Source organism: Phyllobates terribilis, unplaced genomic scaffold (genome assembly GCF_046119375.1).
Source record: "Phyllobates terribilis strain yellow unplaced genomic scaffold, ASM4611937v1 Scaffold_4__5_contigs__length_816908805, whole genome shotgun sequence".
Lineage (NCBI taxonomy): Eukaryota > Metazoa > Chordata > Amphibia > Anura > Dendrobatidae > Phyllobates > Phyllobates terribilis.
In genome coordinates, this window is record NW_027362764.1 from 251,028,203 (window position 1) to 251,044,295 (window position 16,093).

Sequence of the window (16,093 nt, forward strand, 5' to 3'; positions counted from 1 at the left end):
GAGCAAGAGTAGAGCAGGACGAGGCCGCCGTGAGCAGTGAGCAAGAGTAGAGCAGGACGAGGCCGCCCGGAGCGGTGAGCAAGAGTAGAGCAGGACGAGGCCGCCCAGAACGGTGAGCAAGAGTAGAGCAGGACGAGGCCGCCCAGAGCGGTGAGCAAGAGTAGAGCAGGACGAGGCCGCCCAGAGCGGTGAGCAAGAGTAGAGCAGGACGAGGCCGCCCGGAGCGGTGAGCGGTGAGCAAGAGTAGAGCAGGACGAGGCCGCCCGGAGCGGTGAGCGGTGAGCAAGAGTAGAGCAGGACGAGGCCGCCCGGAGCGGTGAGCAAGAGTAGAGCAGGACGAGGCCGCCCGGAGCGGTGAGCAAGAGTAGAGCAGGACGAGGCCGCCCGGAGCGGTGAGCAAGAGTAGAGCAGGACGAGGCCGCCCGGAGCGGTGAGCAAGAGTAGAGCAGGACGAGGCCGCCCGGAGCGGTGAGCAAGAGTAGAGCAGGACGAGGCCGCCCGGAGCGGTGAGCAAGAGTAGAGCAGGATGAGGCCGCCCGGAGCGGTGAGCAAGAGTAGAGCAGGACGAGGCCGCCCGGAGCGGTGAGCAAGAGCAGAGCAGGACGAGGCCGCCCGGAGCGGTGAGCAAGAGTAGAGCAGGACGAGGCCGCCCGGAGCGGTGAGCAAGAGTAGAGCAGGACGAGGCCGCCCGGAGCGGTGAGCAAGAGTAGAGCAGGACGAGGCCGCCCGGAGCGGTGAGCAAGAGTAGAGCAGGACGAGGCCGCCCGGAGCGGTGAGCAAGAGTAGAGCAGGACGAGGCCGCCCGGAGCGGTGAGCAAGAGTAGAGCAGGACGAGGCCGCCCGGAGCGGTGAGCAAGGCAGAGCAGGCTAGAACCGCCGGAGCGGTGAGCAAGGCAGAGCAGGCTAGAACCGCAGGAGCGGTGAGCAAGGCAGAGCAGGCTAGAACCGCCGGAGCGGTGAGCAAGGCAGAGCAGGCTGGAACCGCCGGAGCGGTGAGCAAGGCAGAGCAGGCTAGAACCGCCGGAGCGGTGAGCAAGGCAGAGCAGGCTAGAACCGCCGGAGCGGTGAGCAAGGCAGAGCAGGCTAGAACCGCCGGAGAGGTGAGCAAGGCAGAGCAGGCTAGAACCGCCGGAGAGGTGAGCAAGGCAGAGCAGGCTGGAACCGCCGGAGCGGTGAGCAAGGCAGAGCAGGCTGGAACCGCCGGAGCGGTGAGCAAGGCAGAGCAGGCTAGAACCGCCGGAGAGGTGAGCAAGGCAGAGCAGGCTGGAACCGCCGGAGCGGTGAGCAAGGCAGAGCAGGCTAGAACCGCCGGAGCGGTGAGCAAGGCAGAGCAGGCTAGAACCGCTGGAGCGGTGAGCAAGGCAGAGCAGGCTAAAACCGCCGGAGCGGTGAGCAAGGCAGAGCAGGGGGGATAGGGCTCTGTACACACGGAACAGGCAGGAAGGGAAAGGCAGAACCAGATACCCACAGGGTACTTGCAGTGAAGTAGCGAGTGGACCACTAACTCACAAACGGAAGTACAGTGACAACGAGCAGGAGTTAGGTACGAGTTCAGACTCTGCAGAAAAAGGAAAGGTACGAACATAGAGAAACACAGGAAAACAGGCTAGAAGAGTATACAGACAAGAACAGACACAGTAGCAAGATGCAGGAGCGGGTCTAGGTATACAGCCCCTAGAAGGCGGGAGGAACAGGCTAGGAGCGTGTTCAGACAGGACAGATAAGATACGGGAGCGGGTCTAGGTATGCGGCCCCTAGAAGGCGGAACGAACAGGCAAGGAGCGTGTTCAGACAGGACTGGAAATACAGCCTACAAGAAAGGCAAGCAAGCAAACACAGAAGGGGGGCTGGCACATTCAGAGTGAAAGAGCACACTGAATGAAACACAATACTCAGGCAGGGATTCATTGGAGCAGCTGGGTTAAATACCAGGTGACAGACAGCAATAGGCTGAGGACGCACAAGGGGTGTGCCCGCAGCAGGTACAAGAAACAGGAAGTGATTGGGCGCCGCCCTTAAGCAGCAGAAACTGAGGCAAGCAGACAGCATGGAGGGAAGCCAGGCTAGCAGACTGGACTGGAGATCAAGTGCGCGCTCTTGCACAGTGGGAGATGGATCACTATGCAAGGACGCCGCCAGGTATGTTACAAATTAAGGGCATTTGATTAGCAGCACCACCTGGCTGCTGTTTACCCTCGAAATGTCTATGGAAGTAGTAAGAGTGTACTTCATTTTTCACACACTGCTTCTGCGTATAGGCCTAGTTTTTGTTAAATAAACTATAGCATGCCATTATTTATCATGTGTTGTTCATTAGAGGTTGCAGATGCCTAGTTTAAAGAACCAAATGTTTTTTATTTTGTTCTGATATGTAAATCTTTTTCCTAACTGCTTGTCCTATTGATAGGCTTCTTATTTAGGCCTTCACACTTTCAGTGAACTATTAAAGAGGTTTTCCAGTTTTGGACTCTGAATCCTTACAGTGCATGCACCAGACGCTGTCAGGATTCTTCAGTATTGCTGGTGAGAGTGGGCGGTCATGTTACCTCAGTTATGCGGTATATATGCTTCTGGCCACATTCCAACTACACATGCACGTCTAGTCAGCATGTATGCAAATCGCATACTTGCGGTTACATTACCGCTCGCTCTCGCCAGCAACACCGAAGAATCCTTTAGGATTTAGAAGTCTGCAGTCAGTGACTGCAGACTTTTATCTCAAGACTAGATCTCAGATGGGATAACCTATTTGATGTCCCAGAAAATACCTTCAAAACATAACAGAATCCTGAAAGCCCAAAGAAATCAAACGGAAACCTCTCTACTGTTCTCTATTACACAATGTTAAAGATGTTGAGCACAATAAATACTAAGGACACGTGGGCTTGTACATGTCGGTCACCAACCAGATACACCACAATGAAGATTGATGGAAAGCTATTACTATTCTTAACATGTTATAAGCAGGTCTAAAAGTGGTTTCTAAATTCAAAAATATGTAAGTACAGTCAATATGATCTTTCAACAAGTAACCCTAATAATGATGACATCAGACGTGGAAAAGAACATCATGTCTCCATCTGTAATTCTTAAACTTAAAATTGCAAAAACAGGTTAAACCAGTGACACTTACCTGTCATCTTTTCTATAATTTCCCTATATTATGGGACCTGCACTCATCGAACATTTATGGCTCATCCTGTCAATGTCCCAGGTGAGACAACCCCTTTAATATAGATAACCTATCCTATAAGGTGGTGATATACCCTCAAATTTTCCTTAAAATGTATCGGCAATATGGAAACCCACTGGTGAGAGCATTTAAAGAGGAGCTATCATGAGGTCAAAAGTGGGCGGCTTTTTTCTTTATTTTATTTTATTCCCACTGATCCCCTTAGTATTCTATTTCTTGTGTTTTTTAAATATGCCATATTGTTCCAGAGGTATGGGGCACATGACATTATTGCATTTGCGCTTGTTTTGTTTTTTTTGTCACTTTTATTGTGTCTTTTTTTTGTTTTCAACAAATTCACCTTTTCCTTTGCCTTTTTTTCCTTTTCTTTTTGTAATTCTATTTTATTTGTGCTCGCCTCTTTTTTTTCATAATTTGCAACTGTGGACTGAGTTTAGGGTTTCCGAGTGTTTTCACCTTTTTCAAAACGTTGCAATATTTGGCGCCAATATACTCTAATCCTATCGTGGAAGGTTGCTATGCAAGTCAGCAATTTTTGCAACTTTTTGCACTAAGAAGTTACAAAAACAACAATTAAAGACCTGGAAAAGAACCATTTTTTGTGCTAAATTCTTGAACCTCATGTGCCGCGTTGCTGAATTTGGCGCAGAAAAAACATCAGTGAATACCACAAGACAAAAAACCCACAAATGATGAATCAGTCCCATGGCTTTTTTCTTCAGTGCTAAATTTTACACCCCGTTCACATGTAACAATGCAGAAAAGTCTAAAGACATGCCCCCAGAGAATCCAGTGAGCCTATCCTCTTTGGAAAAGACTATAAGAATTAGCACTAAATAAAAAGGCCCATATCTCTGGAATTGTGTGGCGGATTTAAAACAAAACACTCAGAGGAGCAGTAGGAATAATCATTTTTTTTAGTCCCAAATATATGCATTTACGTAGCAAAAAAAGTGTCCCTGAATTTGTCCATTTCCTTTACAGATTTCCCGAGTCCTCATTGCATTGACATTCGTGACTTTGACCTGACTACTATACAATGAAGACAGGCCTGTAATGTGGTGCTTTCATGCATAGAAGCAAATAGGCAGCATGTTTGCGTTTCTGATATTCTCCTTTTCATATAATTGATCATCTGCAAGAACCGAAAAGAGCAAAGAATAGCAGGCGCTGGGTAATGATAGGGTAATGTGGAGACCGGCCGCACAAAGCTTCATGCACACTCCATTTAGCTTCAATAAGTGGAGAATGAATTCCAAGCAGCATTGTGTGAGAGGCAAAGCCTGCGGCTTGTAGTCACCTATACAGCCACACACCTTGGGCTTATTGTTAAGAATAATGCCTGCTTTGCACACTTTTGGGACTAAATTAAGTGTGCATTTGCCATCTCTAGTCTTTTCTGTAAAAGTATTTGAGCGCGTTCACTTTTATGCTTGGGAAATCATGCCTGGAGATTTCCCTGATCCAGCCAGACAGAATTACAAGGCTTAGGTCTGGGAACAGAAAATTCAAAATCAATTGACTAAAGCACAGAAATATATTATACTTCATAATCCTCATTACGGCTGCTGATCCCATGTCTGGTTTATAACATTCTTTTCTGTGTGTATTCCCGATCAGTGATTTGTAAACCAGCCTGCCAGACTCATTCATGTACAAAGTCTAAAAACTGCAAAACTTAGTTTGTGTCCATTCTCGGAGCCAGCATTATGCCAGAATCACAATCACCATCAGAGATTCTCTGGACCTACTCAGTTTGGCTCATTAAGTCATAATCCCCCAAACCCACCTTTTGGGATAAGAAAATGAACCTCTATACCACCAAATATATATTATTAGATGCTGTCCTCCCAGTGATGCTTCAGCTGATTGTTTGGCTGGCAGTCATCTCAGCCGACTCTCCCCAAACACTGGAGCGGACGCTCGGACGAGAACTCCTGTGTTCTCTATGAGAAAGCCGCTGACTGACACATTGGCCAGCAGCTTATCTCGGAGAAGAATGCAATCAGCAATCTGAAAATCGACATGTCCAACCAACATCTCCCTCTGTCAGCCGGCATCCCCACACATTAAGTCGTCGGCTAGACCCATCAATATCAGTGGGCTTGGTTGACATTAGTCTAATGTGTATGGGGGCCTTTAAGGAGTTGTCTGGTCTAAAATAACAAGTCTGCAGTCACTCTATCTGTCACAGTGCACACACTTGGGGATCCGCTGGTGTCAGCGCTGGGAACGTATGCAATATGTGTACTCCTGACCAGAATCTGACTAGACTGTTTCCAGCATTGCTTAATACAATACTTATCATTTTAGACTGGACGACCCCTTTAAGACACTAGTACTTGGGCTCTTTCAGATGGTTTTATGTGATGGGACCCTGACTCCCTGCTGTTCTACCTTTGGTCCCTTTGATTGTATTAGTGCGGTAACTCTGGAAGGCTTATTTTCGGCCCCCATACCTTTGTTGAGTCCATCACTGCCTTATATCCCTGGACTTTACTTCATTTGCTATATAGTTTCTTTGACCACACACAAATATGTGTTTTTGCACTTGCAGCTGTACGCTGCCATCTTGTGGTAGACATTGAAATTGCAGGGTGAATGTTCTTGTCCAGGTGTTTTCCCATCCCGCTTGTCGGTATTCTTGTGATCTTCAGTTGTCCCTATACAAATACCATCTAGGTATTTCATTTTTGAAGCTTTTATTCAAATATGGTGCCTTGTGCTTCTGTCTTTTGGTATGTGTTGTCTTTAAGGTGCTATAGACTAGAATACAAGGGTACATGTTATAAGTGTCTTATTTAATATTTAGTTACACTCATGTGCATGTAAACTTTCTCATGGATAGTTCCTGAAAGTCCTAAGTCAGCCCAACCTAAGTCAGGTTTTGGGGGCCCAGGGAAATTTATGGATGTACTGATAACACACCCCTTCCTCTAAATCTATAGCTTGCAGGGCTAGTACAGACATAAATGGTTTATTTCACCCCCACCACACACTTGGGACGGTCTTGCATTTTTATGTAGAACTATAAATTATCCTTGGTAGGCAGTACATCCAACCATGTAAACAAGGGACGTGGGGTAACAATGATGTAAAGGGCTTTCATATGGATGATCATTCTATTGAACGCCTTTCCATTATGATAGGCTGCACACCTATTACACTGCTGCATGTACTGCCAAACAACTGGGATTTGTAGTTCAGGTTGAATGGTGAGATTGATGATCATTTGATGAACTTACTTACACTGGGCATTGGTCAGGAACCATCTTTCGGGTGATCATTGCCCTGTGTAAAAGGCACTTAAAGGGGTATTCTCAAGTTTGAAAGTTATCCTCCATCTATCGAGGGAATAGGGGATAACTTCCCGGCTGTTTGGACCTCCACCAATCCCAAGAACCTGGGCTCCCCGTGTGAATGGAGCGCCGGTCCATTATGCACACTATTCCTTTATTCTTTTTATGGGAGTGTATTTGGGTGCAATCTTTGACAATTGCATTAAGAATGAATGGAACAACAGAGCCCATGATCGAGCACCACTTTATTCACAAGGGACCCTTCAGAACCCTGGTTCTCTGGATCAGTGGGGGTCCCAGCGGTCAGATCTACAACAATCGGGAAGTTATCCCCTATGCCATGGATAGGTGATAACTTCAAACTTGATAATACCCCTTTAACAAGCAACAAATACTCTAGCCTCTGCGATGTATGCAGTTACTGGTTCATACTTTACTTGTCACTCATTGCTGTAGTATGGAACAGCATTGAAGAACCCCAGCAATGTTCGTGGGGTGCCGTAGCCCCCTTTAACCCTTTACCAGCTCTCTTAGACATTCTGTATAACTCCTCTAAGAGCATATAGGAAAGTAAGGTGTTTAAGATGTGTAGGCAATGAAAGCTGCACCTACAATACACATGGTTGTAAGTGTCCTTCTTATATTTTATAGAGCCTAACGTGTAGGGAAGATCTGATGTCTATAACTGTAGCACAAGGATGATATAGGCGGTGGTATGTCACACAGTGTTCCATCTTATATCTAATGCTTTTTGTGCCTACAGGCTGGAATTGGGTTGTGCGTGTGGAGATCTAATTCTGACTGTTTTTAGAAGGAAGGAAGAAAGATTGTCAGGGTAAGTGATCCGCTGTATTATCAGCACATAAATCTGCTATGAGTCACGTTGGAATGGAAGCGTGTATTCATCCAGGCAGGGAAGTGGTCTCTTGTGAATTACCTCTGTTTTTCATGACTCAAATATTTTCTGCCCAATATGAAATAATCTGTATGTTTGGGCATCTACATTCTTGTATAAGTGCTTGCTAGCTGCTGTGGTTTACGTTCTACGATGCCAATCATATAGAGAATAGCTGAAGCCTGCAGACCGCAGCTACGAGCCGAGAGCTGCTACTTGTAACCCATCATTCTGCCTTCAGCATGAAATGATAATGTGCATTTCTCAACACTCCTTGTTTGATGGTTTAAAATGACTTTTATAGCATGATATTTAGTTAACATTAATAAAAGGAACTTTTGTCAGAGATGTTCTTCTTACTGCCAGTCCTGCCTCTGCCCTCTCCCAGGGTGCACACTGACAATGCACAACTAATACTCCATACTGGGCGATTGTTCACCATCATCCACTGAAAAATGCAGGGAGTGGCAGTATGGTGTAGCACATAGGTATCGTACGCTAAAAGCATTTATTCAAGGTGAATCCCATGGTCTTATCAGTCCGCGGACATCCAGCATGGCCACCCTCGGAGGTTGCTTCTCGGCTTCGTTCATTTGGGTAATGCCTAGAAATTGGTCTAAAGGACTCACTAAAATTGTGATTTTGCAAATCATTAAAAATCTACAACCAAAGCAGCGCAGATGTTACAGTGGCACCCTGACTCCAAAGTTATCATTTTGCATTGGCCACAAATTGTAGACCATTAGTCTAAAGAAATTGCATTTGAGAAACTTTGCCTTCACCTGCAGGTTATCAATCAATGTAAAATAAGAAAAATTACAATGAGGACTTTTGATATATCAAAAGGTCTAAGTCCCTTTTTCTCTAAAGAGTTGTTGCCCCATCAATAGAACCTGTGTTCGTATGTCCTACTAGGCCATTGAGCATTTTATACGGGGCTCACCAATAAAACGCATGGATAGGCGGGTCTATATGCCATGGACCGCTCAAGGAGAGAACACAGTTGATTATAGCCAGTGCACATGGCTGATTTTTATGCAGACCGATGGTATGTATGAAAAAAATTGCAGCATACACTGCTTTGGTCCATTTTAAGGACTCGAATAATGCAGTGTAAATGCAGGTCCTCCACCCATCTGCACACGAGTACATGCAGCAGCACATGGAGCCAGTCATGTCTGTAATTTGCAGTCACAACTGATACGATTTTCAGTATGGCTGTCTGAACCCGGCCTAAGTCATGCTTCCACATGGTCAGCCTTTCATCTGAATGGCCGCCATGTAATGTACTGCCAGACCAAATCTCAGAAGATGTCTGATCTCTGTGACAGCTGCATTTACACAGGGGGTTTTTGATGTAAACTAACCTTTGTAATCAGTCATTAAAATATTACCATTATTGCAAAAGTAAAACTGACCACGTTGTGTCTGAGATGTCTAGTGGCTATTAGGACAATTAACACTTTGAGGTTTTCTGGAAAGGATTAAACAGAGCAATGCTCGGATTCAGACAATATATTTGTGTACCACTTGGCAATATGTGAAATCTGCAATACTAATGTACTCGGGTATATAGGTGACTGCACACAACCAGGAAACGCATCAGGCGCACTGACCACAGCTTCCTTAAAACTACACTTACAGGATGTGGTACATTGCAGACTCATATGAAAATCCCCTAAGAAACCATATACATGAAAATATGCTGTAATGCAGAACAAAAACTAGGCGACATGACCAGCATGAGAGCTACACTAATAAACATGTCTTGTGAGTGTAACCAGATGCTATGTATTACCAAAAATACACAACAGTTCCCTACTTGCCAAAGTTTGGAAGATGGAAAAGATGGAGAAAGGCATATGTGGCTAGCTAGTCCACACAGCAACACTGCCAACCAGTGTGTCCCCATGACAGTTTACTCATCCACAGAGGCGGTTATATGGCCTTCACACCACACATATCATTGCCAGACAATGTCCAGACCCACATAGTGCCCTATGCCAGACCCACATGGTGCCCTATACCAGACCCACATAGTGCCCTGTACCAGACCCACATAGTGCCCTGTACCAGACCCACATAGTGCCCTGTACCAGATGCACATAGTGCCCTATGCCAGACCCACATGGTGCCCTATTCCAGACCCACATAGTGCCCTGTACCAGACCCACATAGTGCCCTGTACCAGACCCACATAGTGCCCTGTACCAGACCCACATAGTGCCCTGTACCAGACCCACATAGTGCCCTATATCAAACCCATGTAGTGGCCTATACCATACCCACATAGTGCCCTATACTGCTGTGCTCCTCATTACCCACAGTGCAAATATACACCTCTGACATAGCTTGCCTGCAGTGGACTATATGGCATTGGTGATGCCAGGACAAGTGAAACACGAGATTATAATGAGAATAAGAGGTAACACTGGTCAACACAAAAAAATCATCAGCAAAGGTAATATGTCTGTTTTATGGAGTTTGATTTGCTGATTCCAAAAATATGCTTAGTTTTGCTCTATCACATAAAGTTTCTGATATAGAAGCATTTTTGTTATTTCTACATTTTCAATGTATGTGGTTTTTCCATGTTATTCCCATTTCTTTGCTTGTCGTACTTAATTGTGAATTTTCTTACAGGGACAACATCAGTAAAGTTTTTAGTGAGTTTTATGGGAAGGAGTACTGACAGTGCAGTCAGCCAATGACTGCTTCTCGGAAAGTCACATGTTATGGGGATGAGCTAACTGTTATGAGGTGGTAAGATTTGAATCAGTCAGAAAAGGATGGTGATGGCAGCAAGGACTTGTATGTGAGACTGTGACAGGAGACCGGCCTCTACAGGCCTCTTACACTGAGGGGTAACTGAGTGAGGGTCTCCACAGAGAGAACCTGAAAGCAGCCAATATCACACTGAGAAACTGCCTGTCTGCAAGTGTTCATCTGTAAGGAATAGGCTGACCCGTTTACCTCACACCTGCATATAGTTATCCACCAGATTACCTCCAGTAAAATCAGTTCTAAATACAAGCTGCCTCTGTCATCTCTGGGGAAATATCTGAATACTCTACTGTTTGATCTGATTTAAAGTAGAAAAATGCCCCGACAGTGTATCAATCATCCGGACAGATTCTGCTATGTGTATGGTTCCTTTACACCAAAAGGCCAAGTACGTTCAATCACTCATATTAAAATGATGTACCAGATGTACTTTAACTGTCCACTTGGCGATCAAGACAAAAGCTGGGCCCCTCGTGTGATATGCTCAAGTTGTTCAAATGGTCTTCGTGACTGGTTGACTATGAGGAAAGTGGCTATGCCATTTGCTGTTCCCATGATTTGGAGAGAACCCATAGTAATGACTGCTACTTTTGTTTTGTCAAACTGAAGGGCTTTTCTACAAAGAACAAACATAAGATTGATTACCCTGAACATGAATCTGCGATTAGGCCAGTTCTACATGATGATACCTTGCCAGTTCCTGTACCACCGTTGTCTGGATTGGATGAAATTGAAGTAGAATATGGAGCTGAGGCTACTAGCGAAGGCATGGAGACCTCAAGTCAAGATGAGTATGTACCTGATGGAGCAGCCAGAACGCTTTACTCAGCATGAATTAAATGATCTCCTCAGAGACCTGTCATTGTCAAAAGACAAAGCCGAACTTCTTGCATCTAGGTTGAAACAGAAGAATCTTCTTCATGATGATGTCAAAGTGTGTTATTACCAAAACAGAAATAGCAGTGTAACACAATTTTTCACAGTTGATGGACCAATGGTGTACTGTAACAATGCGAATGGCCTCTTTGAAGAACTGAATCGAGTATTTTGTTGTAGATTGGCGATTGTTTATTGACTCATCCCAGAGAAGTTTGAAAGCGGTGTTGCTTCACAATGGAAATATGAAACCATCACTCCCTATTGCTTACTCATGTCATCTAAAGGAAAGTTATGAAAATCTGTCAGTTGTTTTGGATGCTATACAATATAAGCATCATCAATAGAAGATCAGTGGAGATTTGAAAGTGATTGGTCTGCTAATAGGAATGCAAGGAGGTTTCACAAAATATTGTTGCTTCTTGTGTTTATGGGACAGTAGAAATACAGTAGAGCATTAAGTTCGACGTGATTGGGGACAGAGAAACATCTATGCTTCAGGTAGACACAATGTACAGCATAATCCTTTAGTTGCTCCAACAAAAATCTTTCTTCCTCCACTACATATAAAGTTGGGATTGATTAAAAACTTTGTGAAAGCCATGGCAAAGACAAATTCACAAGGGTTCCAGTACATTTCACAGAAATTCTCCAGCATTTCACCAGCAAAACTGAAGGAAGGGGTATTTGTTGGTCCTCACATCAGAGAGCTTATGAGAGATGATATGTTTGAAGGAACTCTAAATGATAAGGAATTGAGAGCTTGGAAAAGCTTCAAGTGGATCTGTGAAAACTTCTTAGGAAAAATAAATCTCCAGAATATGCTGAAGATGTTGAGGAACTGCTAAATTCATACCAGTGTCTTGGATGTCGCATGTCTCTGAAAATGCACTTTTTGCATTCACATTTAGATTTCTTCTCTCCAAATCTTGGGGATGTAAGCGATGAACAAGGCAAGCGGTTTCACCAGGGTATTAAAGTAATGGAACACCGATACCAGGATTTTTGTAATGACTCAATCATGGCTGATTACTGTTGGATGCTATATAGGGACAACCCTGAAAAATCATATCAACGACAGTCTAATGTCAAGCACTTTTAATTTTTGCTCATATTTTGATTTCTATTTTGCATGTGAAATAATTTTGGTTCAATAAAAACTGTTTTGTAAGGTCAAGAATTTTTTTCTGATATGTAGATTACTGTTTTCTTAATGTTGCCAGTATATTTCCTATACCTTATAATAATGATGCTGCTGCGTGGAAACTATACCAGCTACAGAAAAACTGTATGCATTTTTGAAATCAGAACAAAAAAATTATTCAGAAAAGTACAAGGTCAACTGCGATGATTACGAAAAATATTTTTTTGTAGACCTGTGTAATCGGAGACCTGTGAGGAGCGCAGTCCATGCATCAGTTGGACGTGACTCCTTTTACTACAATCACACAGAAGTCTAGAAAACTGTGAGAAATAAAAATGAAGAAGTATGGGAAAATTAAAGAAGTTTTTTACTATGCAAGAAGCAAACCTCTTTGCATAAAACGGAAGCACCCTCGCCCTTAACAAGCCAACATTTCAGATATTTTGTTCCCTGTCAGTAGGTAGAATGATTGGAAATTATTAATGCAGGATGTTGGATCCTCCAAGTTCAGTAGCAACTACCGATGCTTAGGCACAATGGAACAGATTTACTAATCCTGTATATAGGCAGCGTAACCATTCTATTTATGACTTGTGTCTTTCACAATCTGCTGGTAGTCTCAGTTGTAGACCATTTTTGTACTGACATTATGACGCATTTTGGCACATCTTCAAGGGGTTGTCCACTACTTGGATAACTCCTTCTTGAAGCTATAGTCTACCATGTAAAGTAAAAAAACACTCACTTAACACTTTGCTGTTACAGCAATGTCGGCGTTGAGTCTCTCAGCACTTGCATAGCATTAATATACCACGAGAATGCTGTAGCCAGTCACTAACTGATGGTTTGCAGTGCTGACACATCAGTCAGATGTCTATGTTTTGCACGATGAAAGTTTGAGCGCTATAGCCCATTGAGGAGACCTGTTGTCGACATTCCTTGAAAGCCTTTGGTTCCACGAGGTAAGTGTCTGTCGTTTGTTTTAAAATTGTATAATAAGGAATACAGCATTTAAGAAAAGGTTGTCCAAATAGTGGACAAATCCTTTGAGCTATCTTATCTCTTTTTAGAGTAACCCCCTTACTGCTACTCCATGCTCCTGTTTCACAAAAAGTGCCTAAATCACTAATTAAATGTGGCACACAACATTTTAAATAGTGAATCTGCTAGACATTTAGCTTCTGGAATAGTCATTTCACTTCTGTAATGCACATAAAACAGTAATTTACAACCGTTATCAGAGGTAGACCTTAAAAAAAGTTTCACTTCCACTTTAAAGAGGTACTCGAAGATTTTTATATTCAGGGCCTATACTTTGGATAGGCCATCAATATCAGATCACTGGGGTTTCAACTTTCGGCGCTCCGCTGAGCATTGTGGTTTTTTAATTGTTTACCAGCCACAGCGCCATATATTAGTTACAGCCTATACCATATGTATGGTGCTGTGCCTGGTAGACAATAAAGGAATTGCACAACTTGTCAAATTTGCATAATATTGGAAGGCTAGGACCACAACTGGGCAGGAAAATTGCTAAAGGGAGAGCTGTCCTTTTCCTATTTTTAATTGTGGGGGTCCATGAATGTTCCCTGAATGTTATAGCAAATTAAAGAAATATGCCATATGATTTTAATAGGATGATACTCCTTTCTGATGTGTGTGTCCTTACTGTCTCACTTGACTGTATTTTTAAAGGGGTTGTCCCACATACAAAGTACATTATAATGAATAGAGCTTGGAATATTAATAAGTTCCACAATTTATTGTTTTTGGGGTTTTTTTTTGTTTGTCTTATAAATATGCCCCTGGTATGTATGCCCCTGTGATAAAACAAACAGATAGGGAAATGTGTTCCCTCACACATAGAAACAGCTGAGAGTCCCTACAGAGTCACCAGTATATTCACTTATACTTCCTTCCCTGGCCAGGAGCTAGGCATGCGCGACTATGAGCTGCAGCAGTTCCACATGGCCGGACACCACAACTAACATAGTCCATAGAATGGCGGCACATATATAAGATTATTTCATCACAGTATCATTTTTTTCCAAACACATCCAATTGTGGAACTTATTTATACACTGCTCAAAAAAATAAAGGGAACACTCAAATAACACATCCTAGATCTGAATGAATGAAATATTCTCATTGAATACTTTGTTATGTACAAAGTTGAATGTGCTGACAACAAAATCACACAAAAATCATCAATGGAAATCAAATTTGTTAACCAATTTAACCCAAAATGAAAGTGGAAAAACACACTACAGGCTGATCCAACTTTGATGTAATGTCCTTAAAACAAGTCAAAATGAGGCTCAGTATTGTGTGTGGCCTCCACGTGCCTGTATGACCTCCCTACAACACCTGGGCATGCTCCTGATGAGGTTGCGGATGGTCTCCTGTGGGATCTCCTCCCAGACCTGGACTAAAGCATCCACCAACTCCTGGACAGTCTGTGGTGCAACGTGACGTTGGTGGATGGAGCGAGACATGATGTCCCAGATGTGCTCAATCGGATTCAGGTCTGGGACAGCAGATCGCTCTCCACGGCGTCTCCAGACTCTGTCACGTCTGTCCCATGTGCTCAGTGTGAACCTGCTTTCATCTGTGAAGAGCACAGGGTGCCAGTGGCGACTTTGCCAATCCTGGTGTTCTGTGGCATTTCTTTGGAGGGCCGCACATCCCTCCATGTGCTCGCCAGAGGTAGCCTGACTGCCATTAGTTTTTTGAGCAGTGTATTTCAGGATCTATAGATCACTTTGCACTTTGTTCATGGGAAAACCACTTTAAGGTTCTTACCGTCAGTGAACCAGGCACACAAAGTAGAGAGGAAATTAGGACAAGCTCATGAGAAGACTGAAAGAAAAAAAATACTGCTTTACAGAATTTGAAGGAGTCATGAGATTATAAATGCAGAACATACTTTTGGTACATTCTGTTACCAATATGATAATGAGACAGGCTGTGTACGTTACTTGTCTTGACATAAACCTTGTTCAGCACTTTGAGCAGCCAGATCCTTTCATTGAAATCTGCTAAGTGTTTACCAGTGTTCCTTTCTGTTGAATAAGCTTGCACTTCTTATTCGCAAGAAGCTAGTTTCTTCTCTTTCCCAGAGACACTAGAACAGGCATCATTTGCACTTCTTTTCCTCATTAAAAGAGCTGGTCTGATTTTCTTGTTGCCAGCATTGGTTCACTGTGTATAAGGCTCTTCACATGCATCCATCCTGCACGTTTTATGGAGCTTCAGTGCCATCCATTGTGCAGTATTTCTAAAGGTCCAATGAAATCCACAAAAAATAGTCAAGAATTGTTTTTTGAGTTCTTAGTCCAGAAACAGAAAATAGATCTGTGTGTAGAAGTAAAAATAGGCACTGGGCCACTTTGAGCAATCCTTTCTGTTAGAACCTTTTTCTGTTAATGAGGCTGATCATAGATCATGGTATCTCTGGGACCCTCAGCGAGTTCTACTTCCTTACAACATGAAGAATAAGGGTATGTGCACACGATGCAGAAATGCTCAGGATTTTTTCCTGAGCGTTTCTGCATCTCTCTGGCAGGAAAAAACGCATGCGGATTGTACATGCGGTTTCCTGCCAGGGACATGCGGAAATGAAGCGGTCTTCACTTTCATTTCCGCATGCGGGTTGACAAGCGCTTCCCAAGCAATTTTAGCATCACTTGGAAAGTGCTTGTCAACTTTACACTATATAAATCCATGCAACCAGCATGGATTTATATAGTGTGTGAATGTCTAAAAATAAATATATACTTTACCCTCTGATGGCCCCCGGTGTCCGGCTTCGCTCGGTCCCGGCTGCCGGCAGTGAAGACTTTAGGACCTTCCGACGTCAGCGTCACGTGACCCGTCACATGACTCTGACGTCAGCGAAGGTC

The 16,093-nt window shown here is 43.8% G+C and overlaps 1 protein-coding gene across 11 annotated transcripts in view; it reads left to right on the top strand.

The window, feature by feature from the left end:
• The window catches only part of COA1 (cytochrome c oxidase assembly factor 1), a 157,334-nt gene that overhangs the window by 32,085 nt on the left and 109,156 nt on the right, over positions 1–16,093 (top strand). For 8 of the 11 annotated variants that reach the window (XM_073678199.1, XM_073678204.1, XM_073678205.1 and 5 more), the window contains one exon: positions 7,256–7,327. The gene's annotated coding sequence lies outside the window, so the exon portion shown is untranslated. Of the gene's footprint in view, positions 1–7,255; positions 7,328–10,030; positions 10,182–12,915; positions 13,154–16,093 lie in introns of those variants that run through there. The other 3 variants (XM_073678206.1, XM_073678208.1, XR_012320073.1) reach the window with 2 other exon arrangements.